Consider the following 12,921-nt stretch of genomic DNA (forward strand, 5'->3'; position numbering starts at 1 on the left):
ACTCAATTTTTGAGGTGGAAAGAACTTTGCCAAGAAGGCATTGACTAGCTTTTCCTAAGAGTTCAGGCTTTCTTTAGGTTGTGAGTCCAACCATATCCTAGCTCTGTCTCTTACAGCAAAAGGGAATAGCATAAGTCTGTAGACCTCAGGGTCAACCCCATTAGTCTTGACAGTGTCACAGATTTGCAAGAATTCAGCTAAAAACTGATGAGGATCTTCCAATGGAAGTCCATAGAACTTGCAGTTCTGTTGTATTAGAGAAACTAATTGAGTCTTAAGCTCAAAGTTGTTTGCTCCAATGGCAGGGATAGAGATGCTTCTCCCATAGAAGTCGGGAGTAGGTGCAGTAAAGTCACCCAGCACCTTCCTTGCATTGTTGGCATTGTTGTTGTTTTCGGCTGCCATGGGTTCTTCTTGTTTGAAGATTTCTGTTAGGTCCTCTATAGAGAGTTGTGCCTTAGCTTCTCTTAGCTTTCGCTTTAAGGTTCTTTCAGGTTCAGGGTCAGCCTCAACAAGAATGCTTTTGTCTTTGCTCCTGCTCATATGAAAGAGAAGAGAACAAGAAAATATGGAATCCTCTATGTTACAGTATAGAGATTCCTTGAGGTGTCAGAGGAAAAAAAATAGAAGGAAGAGGTAGAAGAATTCAAACTTATCAAGAAAGATGGAGTTCGAATTGTGTATTAAGAAGGAGTGTTAGTCCATAAATAGAAGGATGTGAGAAGAGGGGAAGGAGTTTTCGAAAATAAAGTAAAAGATTTTTAAAAAAAGTTTGAAAAATAGTAATTGATTTTCGAAAACTAAGATTTTTCAAAAAATCAAGTGATTTTTGAAAAAGATTTTGAAATTAGAAATCAAAAAGATATGATTGAAAACTATTTTGAAAAAGATGTGAGAAAAATATATGATTGAAAAGATATAGTTTTAAAAAGATATGATTGAGAAGATATGATTTGAAAAACAATTTAAAAAGATTTGATTTTAAAAATTAATGACTTGACTAACAAGAAAAGATATGATTCAAACATTAAACCTTTCTCAACAGAAAAGGCAACATACTTGAAATGTTGAATCAACTCATTAATTGATAGCAAGTATTTTTGAAAATGGAAAGAAATTGATTTTGAAAACATATGATTGAAAAGATATGATTTGAAATAGATTTGATTTTGAAAAGATTTTGAAAACTTGAAAAAAAATTTGAATTGAAAACAAAATCTTCCCTCTTGTGCCATCCTGGCGTTAATTCAAATTTTTTTCAAGTTTTCAAAATTTTTCAAAATCAAATCTTTTTCAAATCATATCTTTTCAATCATATATTTTCAAAATCAATTTCTTTCCATTTTCAAAAATACTTGCTAACAATTAATGATTTGATTCAACATTTGAAGTATGTTTCTTTTTCTGTTGAGAAAGGTTTAATGTCTGAATCATATCTTTCTTGTTAGGCAGGTTATTAATTTTTAAAATCAAATCTTTTTTAAATTGTTTTTCAAATCATATCTTCTCAATCATATCTTTTTAAAACCATAACTTTTCAATCATATCTTTTAATCACATCTTTTTCAAAATAATTTTCAATCATACCTTTTTGATTTCTACTTTCAAAAATATTTTTCAAAAAATCACTTTATTTCTTTCCCAATCATATTTTTCGAAAATCATTCTTCAATTTTTCAAAATGTTTTTAAAATCTTTTTAATTTATTTTCGAAAATTTCTTCCCTTCTTCTCACATCCTTCTATTTATGGACTAACACTACTCCTCAATGCACAATTCAAACTCTATCTTTCTTGACAAGTTCGAATTCTTCTACCTCTTCCTTCTATTTTTCTTTTCCTCTGACACCTCAAGGAATCTCTATACTGTGACATAAAGGATTCCATATTTTATTGCTCTCTTCTCTTTCATATGAGCAGGAGCAAAGACAAAGGCATTCTTGTTGAGGCTAACCCTGAACCTGAAAGAACCTTGAAGCGAAAGCTAAGAGAAGCTAAGGCACAACTCTCTGTAGAGGACCTAACAGAAATCTTCAAACAAGAAGAAGACATGGCAGCCGAAAACAACAACAATGCCAACAATGCAAGGAAGGTGCTGGATGACTTTACTGCACCTGCTCCCGACTTCTATGGGAGAAGCATCTCAATCCCTGCCATTGAAGCAAACAACTTTGAGCTTATGCCTCAATTAGTTTCTCTAATGCAACAGAATTGCAAGTTCCATGGACTTCCATTGGAAGATCCTCATCAGTTTTTAGCTGAATTCTTGCAAATCTATGATACTGTCAAGACTAATGGGGTTGACCCTAAGGTCTACAGATTTATGCTATTCCCTTTTGCTGTAAGAGACAGAGCTAGGATATGGTTGGACTCACAACCTAAAGAAAGCCTAAACTCTTGGGAAAAGCTAGTCAGTGCCTTCTTGGCAAAGTTCTTTCCACCTCAAAAATTGAGTAAGCTTAGAGTGGAAGTCCAAACCTTCAGACAGAAGGAAGGTGAATCCCTCTATGAAGCTTGGGAAAGATACAAACAATTGATCAGAAAGTGTCCCTCTGACATGCTTTCTGAATGGAGCATCATAGGTATCTTCTATGATGGTCTGTCTGAACTGTCCAAGATGTCATTGGACAGCTCCACTGGAGGATCTCTTCATCTGAAGAAGACGCCTGCAGAAGCTCAAGAACTCATTGAAATGGTTGCAAATAACCAATTCATGTACACTTCTGAAAGGAATCCTGTGAACAATGGGACGAATCAGAAGAAATGAGTTCTTGAGATTGATACTCTAAATGCCATATTGGCCCAGAACAAAATATTGACTCAGCAAGTCAATATGATTTCTCAAAGTCTATCTGGAATGCAAGCTACACCAGGCAGTACTAAGGATGCTTCATCTGAAGAAGAAGCTTATGATCCTGAGAACCCTTCAATGGAAGAGGTGAATTACATGGGAGAACCCTATGGAAATACCTATAATCCTTCATGGAGAAATCATCCAAATCTCTCATGGAAGGATCAACAGAGACCTCAACAAGGTTTCAACAACAATAATGGTGGAAGAAACAGGTTTAGCAATGGCAAGCCTTTTCCATCATCTTCTCAACAACAGACAGAGAATTCTAAGCAGAGCCACTCTGACTTAGCAACCATGGTCTCTGATCTAATCAAAACCACTCAAAGTTTCATGACTGAAACAAGATCCTCCATTAGGAATTTGGAGGCACAAGTGGGACAGCTGAGCAAGAAAATTACTGAACTCCCTCCTAGTACTCTTCCAAGCAATACAGAAGAGAATCCAAAAGAAGAATGCAAGGCCATTAACATGACCCACATGGCCGAACTTGGAGAGGAGGAAGAGGCAGTGATCGCCACTGAGGAAGACCTCAATGGACATCCACTGGCCTCCAATGAGTTCCCTAATGAGGAACCATGGGAATCTGAGGCTCATAATGAGACCATAGAGATTCCATTGGATTTACTTCTGCCATTCATGAGCTCTAATGAGTATTCTTCCTCTGAAGAGGATGAAGATGTCACTGAAGAGCAAGTTGCCAAGTACCTTGGAGCAATCATGAAGCTAAATGACAAGTTATTTGGTAATGAGACTTGGGAGAATGAACCCCCTTTGCTCACAAAAGAACTGGATGACTTGACTAGGCAGAGATTACCTCAAAAGACACAGGACCCTGGGAGGTTCTCAATACCTTGTACCATAGGCACCATGACCTTTAAGAAGGCTCTGTGTGACTTAGGGTCAAGTATAAACCTCATGCCTCTCTCTGTAATGGAGAAGCTAGGGATCTTTGAGGTACAAGCTGCAAGAATCTCACTAGAGATGGCAGACAATTCAAGAAAACAAGCTTATGGACTTGTAGAGGATGTTTTGGTGAAAGTTAAAGACCATTACATCCCTGCTGATTTCATAGTCCTAGAGACTGGGAAGTGCATGGATGAATCCATCATCCTTGGCAGACCCTTCCTAGCCACAGCAAAGGCTGTGATTGATGTTGACAAAGGAGAATTGATCATTCAAGTGAATGAAGAATCCCTTGTGTTTAAGGCTTAAGGATATCCCTCTGTTACCATGGAGAGGAAGCATGAAGAGCTTCTCTCAAAACAGAGCCAAACAGAGCCCCCACAGTCAAACTCTAAGTTTAGAGGCCACAACCAACTTCTAAGTTTGGTGTTGAACCCCCACATTCAAACTCTAAGTTTGGTGTTGGGAGGTTCCAACATTACTCTGAGTATCTGTGAGGTTCTATGAGAGCCCACTGTCAAGCTACTGACATTAAAGAAGCGCTTGTTGGGAGGCAACCCAATGTTATATTTATCTATTTTCCTTTGTTATTTTATGTTTTCTATAGGTTGATGATCATGGGAAGTCACAAAATCAATTGAAAAAGCAAAAACAGAATGAAAAACAAAAAGAAAAACAGCACACCCTGGAGGAAAACCTTGCTAGTGTTTAAACGCCAGTAAGGGCAGCAAATGGGCGTTTAACGCCCAGTCTGGCACCATTCTGGGCGTTTAACGCCAGAAAGAGGCACCAGACTGGCGTTTAACGCCAGGAATGGGCATCAAGCTAGCGTCAAACGCCAGAAATGGGCACCAGCCCAGCATTTAACGCCAGGATTGGTAGAAAGAGCATTTTTGCTCGCTACTTGGTGCAGGGATGAATTATCCTTGACACTTCAGGATCTGTGAACCCCACAGGATCCCCACCTACCCCACCACTCTCTCTCTTCTTCACCCATTCACCAATCACCTCAACACCTCTTCCCCAAAAAACCCCTCACCTATCAAATCCCACCATTCTCTTCACCACTCACATCCATCCTTCATAAAACCCTATATAAACCCATCTTCACTCCTTCATTTTCACACAACCTAAATGCTACTTCTCCCCCTTGGCTGAACCACAAAGCCTCCTCCATCTCCTCCATTTCTTCTTCTTCTACTATCTTCTTTCTTCTTTTGCTCAAGGACGAGCAAACCTTCTAAGTTTGGTGTGGTAAAAGCATTGCTTTTTATTTTTCCATAACCATTTATGGCATCTAAGGCCAGAGAAACCTCTAGAAAGAGGAAAGAGAAGGCAAAAGCTTCCACCTCCGAGTCATGGAAGATGGAGAGATTCATCTCAAGGGTGCATCAAGACCACTTCTATGAAGTTGTGGCCATGAAGAAGGTGATCCCCGAGGTCCCTTTCAAACTCAAAAAGAGTGAATATCCGGAGATCCGACATGAGATTCAAAGAAGAGGTTGGGAAGTTCTTACCAACCCCATTCAACAAGTCAGAATCTTAATGGTTCAAGAGTTCTATGCCAATGCATGGATCACCAAGAACCATGATCAAAGTGTGAACCTGGACCCAAAGAATTGGCTTACAATGGTTCGGGGGAAATGCTTAGATTTTAGTCCGAAAAATGTAAGGTTGGCATTCAACTTGCCCATGATGCAAGGAGATGAACACCCTTACACTAGAAGGGTCAACTTTGATCAAAGGTTGGACCAAGTCCTCATAGACATTTGTGAAGAGGGCGCTCAATGGAAGAGAGATTCAAGAGGGAAGCCGGTTCAACTGAGAAGGCATGACCTCAAGCCCGTGGCTAGGGGATGGTTGGAGTTTATCCAACGCTCAATCATTCCCACTAGCAACCGGTCCGAAGTTACTATAGACCAGGCCATCATGATTCATAGCATCATGATTGGAGAGGAAGTAGAAGTTCATAAGGTTATAGCCCAAGAACTTTATAAGGTGGCGGACAAGTCCTCTACCTTGGCAAGGTTAGCCTTTCCTCATCTCATTTGTCACCTCTGTTATTCAGTTGGAATTGACATAGAGGGAGACATCCTCATTGATGAGGACAAGCCCATCACTAAGAAAAGGATGGAGCAAACAAGAGATCCCACTCATCATGAAATCCCTGAGATACCTCAAGGGATGCACTTTCCTCCACAAAACTATTGGGAGCAAATCAACACCTCCCTAGGAGAATTGAGTTCCAACATGGGACAACTAAGGGTGGAGCACCAAGAACATTCCATCCTCCTCCATGAAATTAGAGAAGATCAAAGAATCATGAGAGAGGAGCAACAAAGGCAAGGAAGAGACATTGAGGATCTCAAACACTCCATAAGATCTTCAAGAGGAAGAACAAGCCGCCATCACTAAGGTGGACCCGTTCTTTAATCTCATTGTTCTTTATTTTCCTGTTTTTCGAATTTTATGGTTATGTTTATCTATGTTTGTGCCTTATTACATGATCATTAGTGTCTTAGTGTCTATGCCTTAAAGTTATGAATGTCCTATGAATCCATCACCTTTCTTAAATGAAAAATGTTCTTAATTGAAAAAGAGAAGAATTGCATGAATTTTGAATTTTATAACAGATTAATTATTTTGATGTGGTGGCAATACTTTTGACTTCTGAATGTATGCTTGAACAGTGCGTATGTCTTTTGAATTTGTTGTTCATGAATGATTGGCTCTTAAAAGAATGATGAAAAAGGAGACATGTTACTGAGGATCTAAAAAATCATAAAAATGATTCTTGAAGCAAGAAAAAGCAGTGAATATTCAAAAAAACGAAAAAAAAGAAAAAAATAATAAAGTTGTGATCCAAGGCAAAAAGAGTGTGCTTAAGAACCCTGGACACCTCTAATTGGGGACTCTAGCAAAGCTGAGTCACAATCTGAAAAGGTTCACCCAATTATGTGTCTGTGGCATGTATGTATCCGGTGGTAATACTGGAAGACAGAGTGCTTTGGGCCACGGCCAAGACTCATAAAGTAACTTTGTTCAAGAATCATCATACTTAACTAGGAGAATCAATAACATTATCTGGATTCTGAGTCCCTATAGAAGCCAATCATTCTGAATTTCAAAGGATAAAGTGAGATGCCAAAACTGTTTAGAGGCAAAAAGCTAAAAGCCCCGTTCATCTAATTAATAATGATCTTCATAGATGTTTTTGGAATTCATTGCATATTTTCTTCTTTTTATCTTATTTGATTTTCAGTTGCTTGGGGACAAGCAACAATTTAAGTTTGGTGTTGTGATGAGCGGATAATTTATATGCTTTTTGGCATTGTTTTTAGTATGTTTTAGTTAGTTTTCATTGTATTTTTATTAGTTTTTAGTTAAAATTCAATTTTCTGGACTTTACTATGAGTTTGTGTGTTTTTCTGTGATTTCAGGTATTTTCTGGCTGAAATTGAGGGACCTGAGCAAAAATCTGATTCAGAGGCTGAAAAGCACTGCAGATGCTGTTGGATTCTGACCTCCCTGCACTCGAAGTGAATTTTCTGGAGCTACATAAGCCCAATTGGCGCGCTCTTAATTTCGTTGGAAAGTAGACATCCTGGGCTTTCCAGCAATGTATAATAGTCCATACTTTTCCCGAGATTTGATGGCTCAAACCGGCGTTCCAAATCAGCTCAAAACTGCCCGGCGTTAAACGCCGGAACTGGCACAAGAATGGGAGTTAAACGCCCAAACTGGCACAAAAGCTGGCGTTTAACTCCAAGAGAAGTCTCTACACGAAAATGCTTCAATGCTCAGCCCAAGCACACACCAAGTGGGTCCGAAAGTGGATTTTTATGTCATTTACTCATTTCTGTTAACCCTAGGCTACTAGTTCTCTACAAATAGGACATTTTGCTATTGTATTCTCATCTTTAGATCTTTGAATCTTTTGATCACATTTTGGGGGGGCTGGCCTCACCGCCATGCCTAGACCTTGTTCTTATGTATTTTCAACGGTGGAGTTTCTACACACCATAGATTAAGGTGTGGAGCTCTGCTGTACCTCGAGTATTAATGCAATTACTATTGTTCTTCTATTCAATTCAGCTTATTCTTGTTCCAAGATATTCATTCGCACCCAAGAACATGATGAATGTGATGATTATGTGACGCTCATCATCATTCTCACTTATGAACGAGTGCCTGACAACCACTTCTGTTCTACAAGCAAACAAGTCTTGAATGTTTATCTCTTGGATCCCTTAATTGGAATCTTCGTGGTATAAGCTAGAATTGATGGCGGCATTCAAGAGAATCCGGAAGGTCTAAACCTTGTCTGTGGTATTCTAAGTAGGATTCAATGATTGAATGATTGTGACGAGCTTCAAACTCCTGAAGGCTGGGCGTTAGTGACAGACGCAAAAGAATCACTGGATTCTATTCCAACCTGATGGAGAACCGACAGATGATTAGCCGTGTTGTAACAGAGCGCGTTGAACATTTTCACTGAGAGGACAAGACTGTAGCCACTGACAACGGTGATGCCCAACATACAGCTTGCCATGGAAAGGAGTAAGAAGGATTGGATTAAGACAGTAGGAAAGCAGAGAGACAGAAGGAACAAAGCATCTCCATACGCTTATCTGAAATTCTCACCAATGAATTACATAAGTATCTCTATCTTTACTTTATGTTTTATTCATAAATCATCTATAACCATTTGAATCCGCCTGACTGAGATTTACAAGATGACCATAGCTTGCTTCATACCAACAATCTCCGTGGGATCGACCCTTACTCGCGTAAGGTTTATTACTTGGACGACCCAGTGCACTTGCTGGTTAGTTGTGCGAAGTTGTGATAAAGAGTTGAGATTGCAATTGAGCGTGGCCAAAAGGCCTATGGCCACGCTTTTTTCTTGCCACGCTTTAAAAGCGTTGCCAAAAGTGGTCAATGGCCACGTTTTTATGAGGGTGGTGATAGATTAGAGATTTGGCCACCTTTTTTTTTGCCACGCTTCAAAAGCGTGGCGAAAAGAATCAACGGCCACGCTTTTATAAGGGTGGCAATTGATTAGAGAAACGGCCACGTTTTAAAACTGCCACGCTTCAAAAGCATGGCCATAGAGAACAACAAGGACGTTTTAAAAGCGTGGTGAAAGGGTTTCATTAAGGCCACGCTTGGAAAACGTGGCTATATCCTGGTCCTCTTTTGGCACGCTTTAAAAGCGTGGCCAAAAGGTTTTTTCTGCCACGCTTCGAAAGCGTGGCCGTAGAGAGAAACAGTTACGTTGTAAAAGCGTGGCAAGAGGGTCCCCAACCCATGGACACCAACCCGACCCGCAACCCGGCCCACAACCCGTTAGAAACTAACCCTAATCTTCTTTTCCCTTCGAAACCACACTCGCCTGGAAGAGCTCCTTCGCCCTTCGCCCTCGTAACTCTTCATACTCTTCATACTCTTCATCTTCTTCATCTTCTTAATCTTCATCTTCTTCTTCATACTTTTCATCTCTCTGTTCACCTTCAAGCTCCACCAAACATGGGCGACGGCAAGGTATCCGCGACGCTCTCTTCTCCTCCAAGCCCTCCGATTCCAAAGGTATGATCTCTTCACCAAACCCTAATAAGCCCAAAGAAAGCTTCGGGACTACTCTCTCACTCTCAACTCGATCTTACGCTGTCACTCTCAACTCCCATCTCTCAACCCTGGAAGAGCTCAGATCCCCGCGGTCACCAGCACCATCCTCGCTGCGCCATTAGCCTCCCCTCTGCCTCGTCTCCCCCTCGTCACTAGGGTCGCCCTCCTCGCCGATCTCCTCTGCATCGTCAGTGTCGTCTCTCTCTCTCTGCTCCCAACGCTAACTGCAATGTAAGTCTCCTCAGTCAGATCTGTTCTCTTTGTACTTGATTTCTCCCATGGATCTGATCCTATGTTAATTTGTTGTTTTCTTATTTATTGACCTGCACTTAGGGCTGACGACGAACCCGTTGATCAAAAGTGATACCTCGAAGACTCTTGCAAACCAAAGTGTGTCAAACCATTACTTGAATATCAGGTATGGATTCCCTTATTTTTGTTGCTTTTTCTACAAGATGGCTTCTGGAATGGCAGAATAGATAGATTCAAACATTTAGGACAACTAGGAAATGAAATGCTTATATTTTATACCTTAGGTTCTGCCTTCTTATATGGATGATGTGAGTTGGTTATAATTTTTTACTGAACCATATAATCTAGAAACAAACAAGAGATGCTACCATTCTTTCATTCTGTTCTTCAATTGCCTTCCTTTTTCTTCCTTCTGTGCAGAGGGTTGCCATGGCGATTTCTCCATCTGGTATAAACCCGGCAGTTGGCTCAAAACTCTCTCCCGGTTCTCCAGAGTCTCTTACACTAACCAACTGGATCTGCTGCAGTTATAGGCAAGTCTGCATCTGTTGTATTGTGTTCAAGCTTTATTGTTGAATATTCATTCTTGAAAAGTATCTAATGATGCCCTTCACTTTTGTGTTCTTTTTTCTTCTAATAACAGTTATTATTTGGGGGCAGAGTTGCTGAGATTTGATTCTCTCATTGGTGAGTCAGTGCTTAAACATTTGTGGCATCATCAGGATGCCATTTTGTGCTGTTCTTTGAAGGTATGGCAGATGTTTTGTTCATAGTAGAGTTCATCATTTCCATGAAAGCCTTTAATTTAAGATATATATGATTCTCTGTCTGGATCGTAGTCGGTGCCGGTGTTTATCTTTGCAAACCAGGCTGGCCTTGACATGTTGGAAACAACTTTGGTGGCTTTACAAGACATCACATGGGTATTTAGAGGAAGGTAATTCATTAAGTCTGCAAAATTGTAACAATGAATCTTTCTCTAAGTGTTGTTTATGTATGTTCAACTTTAATTTGTGGGAAATGGGAATTGTTTCTTTAATTAACTGTTCTGTTTCTTTGTTTATCAGTGCCTTGTATTAACTCTATCTTGTGAAGGCAGAGAAAGCTAGAAGATACATTCCAAAAGAATTCAAATAGGTTGAAGCTTTTGGGTAGGTCCAATATTGTAATTTCCTCTCTTTAAATGAAGCAATTCTTTTATGGGTTTGATCTTTAGGCAATTTGTAAATATTGAATCCAAGAAATGTCGTCAGTTTGGAAGACTAACTATTACTGACGTGAACTCAGGGATATTTTTGTTTGATGTCTTCTGATTTGCATTTTAATCTTTACAATGATGGTTGCCCGATGTCCAGTGTTTCTCCGCGAGCCCAGAGCCACTACTAGACCCTGTTTTACTGTGCACCCACCCTCTGCCACTGTCGCTACCCCAGCGCCACCACTAGGCCGCCACCGTGTTGCTCCGGCCATTCACTCATCATCATCAATCTTTCCCTTTTTTTCCCCTGTTCCAATTCCCTGCTTCCCAGGTTCCCCTTTCATCTCATTTAATCTGGTTTAACTCATTCTGTTTAGCTTGTTTAGTTCAACTAATTTAGTTTAGTTGAATTAGGTGGTTAGAGAATCTGGACTGGTTAGTGGATGTAGGTTTTGTTTTGTTTACTGCTGCTGTTCGGAATGAATTTGTCTTTCCTCTGAATGTTGCCCTGGATGAACTTGTTTATTGTGCTATTTTGGTGTTGAATTCTGGACTTGTGATTGCTGTTTATTGTATTTTTTTTTCATTGTCCAAAATAGATGCTGTGAAAGTGTTACTGTTTCATTAATTTTTCTTGGTTTGTTGTTACTGAGTGCTGCTTTGCTTGTTGCTTGGTCGATATTATATGAACTGCAATGATTTCAGTTTGTGGAACTGGTTAAGTCATATGAATTCTGTTTGCTGCTTGCTTGAACCTCGGAAACATGCTATTTACTGCTGCTGTTTAATAAACAATTGCTTCTGTTGATGATTCTTTCTTATTTTGAGTTGTGTCTTGAACGTTCTGAATCCTGACACCAAAGTTTGATAATAATAATAATAATAATAATAATAATAATAATAATAATAATAATAATGTGATTTTTCTTGTAGTATCATTGATTAGCATGTCAGATCTCCTTTTTTGAGTTACTAATGTTCAATTGTAATCAATTTCAGGGGGCCAATATTCTTGTAGATAATAAAGGTTGCATTAAACTTGCAGATTTTGGGGCCTCCAAACAAGTTGAGCTAGTAATCTAAGTCTTCTTTACTTCTCTACTATAGTACTATTAGATACACTATTTTGACTTTGTGAGGATCTTGTATCTGCGTATTTGTTTGATTTAGGAGTTATTTATAACATAGTCTCGATTTTGTGTTTCTATTAATATCTTAGTTATTTATAACTATCTTTGATGTGCATCATATTCATTACTTCACATACAAAAAGAAAAGATAATTGATATTCATTATTCATTATGATACAAAGAAATCGAGCTAGCTAGTTCTAAATTTCTAATAGAAAGAGATGGAACTGCTACAGTTTTGCGATGGGGTTGCAACTCTTATGGAGCACATAGGTTCATAATACACTTAATCTGAGCACATTGCACCATCAATATCTCAACCAATCATGTTTATTTCTGAAGTTTGAAGATTATATTAAAAAGATAATGACACTTGATCATTATGAGTTAGAGATACAGCATTATAAATCATTATATATCGTTTTTGTTGGTTCAATTTGTTCTTGATATTTTGCTGCAGGCTAGTATTAGAATGGATTACTTGAACGTGCACAAAGTGGAGCAGTTTTAGGTTGATTCTGATCTTTTACCAAGTATTTAGGTTGATGATCATCTCTATTAGTGTAATTTGATATACTATGAGCAGTTCTAACTTGTATTATTTTTGTATTTTTCTTCGGTTTTTAGTTTTGGAATTTGAACTCGAGATTTATTTTGTATTTGAGTATTAGTTTTTTAATGTATAAAACAATTATAGTAAATTATATATGTCACTAACTATTGTTTGATTTGTCTTGTAATAAAAATTGCATACTATATTTGTAGGTTTGGAAATAAAAAAGGATTGAAAATTTATATTGTGTAGTAATGAAGATCAAGTAAGGAAAATAAATATTATTTTTTTTTAATTTAACAAGGCTTTTGCCACGCTTTTAAAGCGTGGCTGTATATCTTTGCTATCGCCACGCTTCTAAAGCGTGGCCTATCTCTCCCTATCGCCACGCTTCTAAGGCGTGG

The 12,921-nt window shown here is 38.7% G+C and overlaps 1 long non-coding RNA gene across 2 annotated transcripts; it reads left to right on the plus strand.

Annotated features, from left to right (window-relative positions):
- Positions 1 to 10,720: 10,720 nt before the first annotated feature.
- Positions 10,721 to 12,548, plus strand: LOC130962325 (uncharacterized). 2 transcript variants are annotated; one of them, XR_009079782.1, is made up of 4 exons: positions 10,721 to 10,787; positions 10,992 to 11,165; positions 11,834 to 11,899; positions 12,425 to 12,548. It is a non-coding gene; the product is annotated as an uncharacterized LOC130962325 (long non-coding RNA). The 2 variants fall into 2 exon arrangements; XR_009079781.1 differs by lacking the exon at positions 10,721 to 10,787 and having other exon boundaries at positions 10,846 to 11,165.
- Positions 12,549 to 12,921: the final 373 nt, after the last annotated feature.

The sequence above is a fragment of the Arachis stenosperma genome, chromosome 2 (assembly GCF_014773155.1).
Source record: "Arachis stenosperma cultivar V10309 chromosome 2, arast.V10309.gnm1.PFL2, whole genome shotgun sequence".
Taxonomy (NCBI): domain Eukaryota; kingdom Viridiplantae; phylum Streptophyta; class Magnoliopsida; order Fabales; family Fabaceae; genus Arachis; species Arachis stenosperma.